Source organism: Pogona vitticeps, chromosome 3, assembly GCF_051106095.1.
Source record: "Pogona vitticeps strain Pit_001003342236 chromosome 3, PviZW2.1, whole genome shotgun sequence".
NCBI lineage: Eukaryota > Metazoa > Chordata > Lepidosauria > Squamata > Agamidae > Pogona > Pogona vitticeps.
In genome coordinates this window covers 26,817,501-26,820,874 of record NC_135785.1, presented here as the reverse complement: position 1 = coordinate 26,820,874, position 3,374 = coordinate 26,817,501, and the positions used below count along the sequence as shown (strand labels likewise).

Sequence of the window (3,374 nt, the reverse complement as noted above, 5' to 3'; positions counted from 1 at the left end):
CATTACCTAAACTGCCGTTGCTTACTCTGTTCAGCTATTTTGGAATGTAATATAGTTTTAGTGCTTTATTTCTTAGGAACTCCCATTTACCCTTCCCTAAGAGATCTAGATAAAATTTATATAAATCTCTAATCTCAGTGTCTCGGAGCCTTATTATTTTTACAACACTTGCACCCCCCTTTTTTTCATGGCTGGTGCTTCTTCTACTCCTCCCTCCTCCTCTCCCATCTTTGCACATATCCCCACAGAGAAAAGCCCTTTGTATTTCTTCGGGTAAGAAAAAAAGTAGATGCCTCCCAGGTAAAAGAGGGAAAAAGCTGCTTTGTGAGTAATGGGTTAAAATCAACATTTGTGTCATACGGGAAGCAAACAAAACAAAACTTTGAATTCACCAGGTTTATAAGTGGAGCAAATCTCAAGTTATATGATAGTGTAGTCAGGCTCTTACTTCCAGAAATGAGTAGTTGGACTGTTTAGAATGAGGAAAAATTGATTCAGACATTGGGAAACCACCATATGATAGTGCCAGAGAGAAGGTGACCTGGTCTGCTGGGCTCCCAGAAGAGCAGAATTCAACAGAGGGCCCAAAGTTCCTCCCCCCTGCTATCCTGACTATATCTGAACCAGGATGGTGATATCCAAGACACCTTCATCTGGTGATTTCCTATATTTTGTAAGACTTTTTCCTAATTCTAGGCAGTTGAGGTGCTTTCTTTCTTTCTTTCTTTCTTTCTTTCTTTCTTTCTTTCTTTCTTTCTTTCTTTCTTTCTTTCTTTCTTTCTGTCTGTCTGTCTGTCTGTCTGTCTGTCTGTCTGTCTGTCTGTCTATCTAAAATATTTTACTCCACCTTTCTTCTTCAAGGTCTCAAGGCAGTTATACTTGTTAACTATAATTAATCTTCTTAATTATAATTATAATGTTTATGTTTCAAGAATTGAACATCTGTGACTCTCAGGTGGTAAGAAGGTCCATATTAGATCCCTTTGCTGACATATAGGGATAGAAATGTTGGAGTACTCACCTTTCGATGGTTTAAATGTTATCACCGATGGACAAAATAGAGGTGTTAGGGGCTGGCTGAAGACCTTTTGCTGCCTCCAAGGAAAAGCGGTACTCCTTTTCATTCCATATACAGATGCTGACTGGACTGGCAGTTGAAACTTAAGCCCACATCTTGAGTTTTTGTTTATGACAGCACAGAAAAGCCAGACTGAGCAGGCATTTTGCAAAATGAATAAAGAAATAGGAATCATATTGATCCCAGTCCATTTATTTTCTGCTCCAACTCAGCCATCAGCAGGCAGAGAAGCGCCTTATAATACCTAATGAGCCTAGCACTTGATTGCTGTTTTTTTAAATGCCACACTTTCCCTAATCATGTGGAAACTAACCATCCCTTGATGCTTTGTGGGCTGTCAGGCGGTGAGTCCTGAAGAGGCACTGTGAAATCGGACATGGCAGATGATTCTTCATGTTGTTGTTTGAAATGGCCCAGTGGTGCAGTTGCAAGACTGGAATGGCTGGGCAGAGAAACAAACAAAACAAAAGCAATTAAGAAAGAGGTAATGCCGGGAAATTCCCTAGCTACCAGAAATTATGGTACTGGGCAGGGCTGCTGCCCAAGCGAAAACACAATATGGCAACACACACACACACACTATGCATGTACAAAAGCTGAGGGAACTGGCAGTCAAATCTTTCTTCAGCCCTGGCAGTGGGATTGTATCTTCTGCTGCACCTGAGAGCAGCAAGTTAACGTATAGGCTGCAGAGCAGGTTGTTAAGCAACTCCGTACTGCTATGACACGGCAAATGCCCTCTGAGGCAACTGCCTCACTCTACCTAATAGCAGGGCCAACTTTCCTGATAAGAACACAAGGAACTGCCTTTTAGTATCTCAGAGTGTTTGGCCACATAGACCTCTGGTTGGCTTGGTGGTCTATGGCTTGCAGTTAGACAAGACTGAGATTGCTCCATTGATCTCAACAGAGATTTCTACTCATGCCAGGAGTTGCTAGATTGCTCCTTGCATAAGCAGTGGGGAACGAGGAACTGTGAATGGAACAGAATTATTCAGCAGCACATTTGCCCCCAAGGGAATATTAGCCAATATATCTTCCATAGGCTGATAGTGCTTATAAGTCTCTCCAGTTATTTGGATACTTTATGAAGGATGGAGCATAACTCAAAGTACATGACAAAAACAGGGGGAGAGGCGTAATTACCATAAAATTGCTTATCAATCTTCTTGCACCAGGTTTAACATTTGCAAGCTTTCAAGACAAATCTATTTTTCAGTGACCAAAACAACATCTTTGGAGCAAAGTAATGACTTCCACTAAGATCTCTTTGGGACTGTTCCCTAATAATAGCTTTTCTGTGGCACTTACGTTAAACTCTTCTTTTTGATTATAAGTAGGAGAGCAGGCAATAACCTTAAAATGGCTGAAATCCTGTTGCCCGGCTCCACATGCACAATGGAGATGATGCCAAAATCAGCAGAAAACTGCTACCAATTAAAGTTAAATTACTACTAATTAAAGGTAACTTTGGGGTGCAAACCACTCATACACAATGTAACAAAGTCATGTACACCCTGAAATCCACAAAAGAAACATTACTCAGTGTTCCTACATCATCACCGTTGTGCACACGCAGCTGTGCCATATGATTTTGGCCAATGTTTTCTCACCCACCAGATTCTCTGCAATAATTAATCCTATGTGAGAGCCACCAGGATCAAATGAAACATCTCCATTTGTCAGCGTTTTAGAGCTGAATCTCTCTGTTGCCCTCTATGATTTTAAGAGGAAACAAGGATAATAATGGTTTCTGGTTCAATAAATGAATAGTTTTTCTTCCACATTTCACATTTGTTGTCATTCTTGGGAATTTTCTCTCTCTAAACAGAAAAACCTTTCCACCATGAGCAGGCCTCGTAATTATCAGCCTATTAACATTTCTGCAACAATAAGACCTGTACATTTCAATAGTTAAAAATCGGATAAACAGCTCTTTCTACTGGCAATTGTAATAATTGCAGCAGTAATAGAAGAAGCTGTTCTGAAGGGAATGCTCTGTTGAAGGGAAATCAGTTAAATAAGGAAAAAACAACTTACACTTCTGTCCAGAAGGAATTTATCTGGGTGATATTCAGCAACCAAGAGTGTCACTTTTTAGTTTAATGGTGTAATTCACTATGCACCAAATTGTTGAAATCTGATGACTTAATCACAGGACTTCTCAAGTAATTAATTTATTACTTCTTCAACCTAAGAAAATTAAGCAGTTTCACAGATTGAAAAGTGATGAACAAATATAAATATGTCTCTGTATGTGATAAGAGAAAATACTTCTGGATTTCAATTGAATTAG

At 39.7% G+C, this 3,374-nt stretch overlaps 1 long non-coding RNA gene across 1 annotated transcript in view; it reads right to left on the bottom strand.

Moving 5' to 3' along the window:
* Positions 1-1,254: 1,254 nt before the first annotated feature.
* LOC140706042 (uncharacterized) overlaps positions 1,255-3,374 on the bottom strand; it is a 28,590-nt gene continuing 26,470 nt past the window's right edge. The window contains exons 4-5 of the long non-coding RNA XR_013542943.1: positions 3,119-3,271; positions 1,255-1,520 (exon numbers count right to left, since the gene is read on the bottom strand). This is a non-coding gene — a long non-coding RNA (uncharacterized LOC140706042). The remainder of the gene's footprint in view (positions 1,521-3,118; positions 3,272-3,374) is intronic.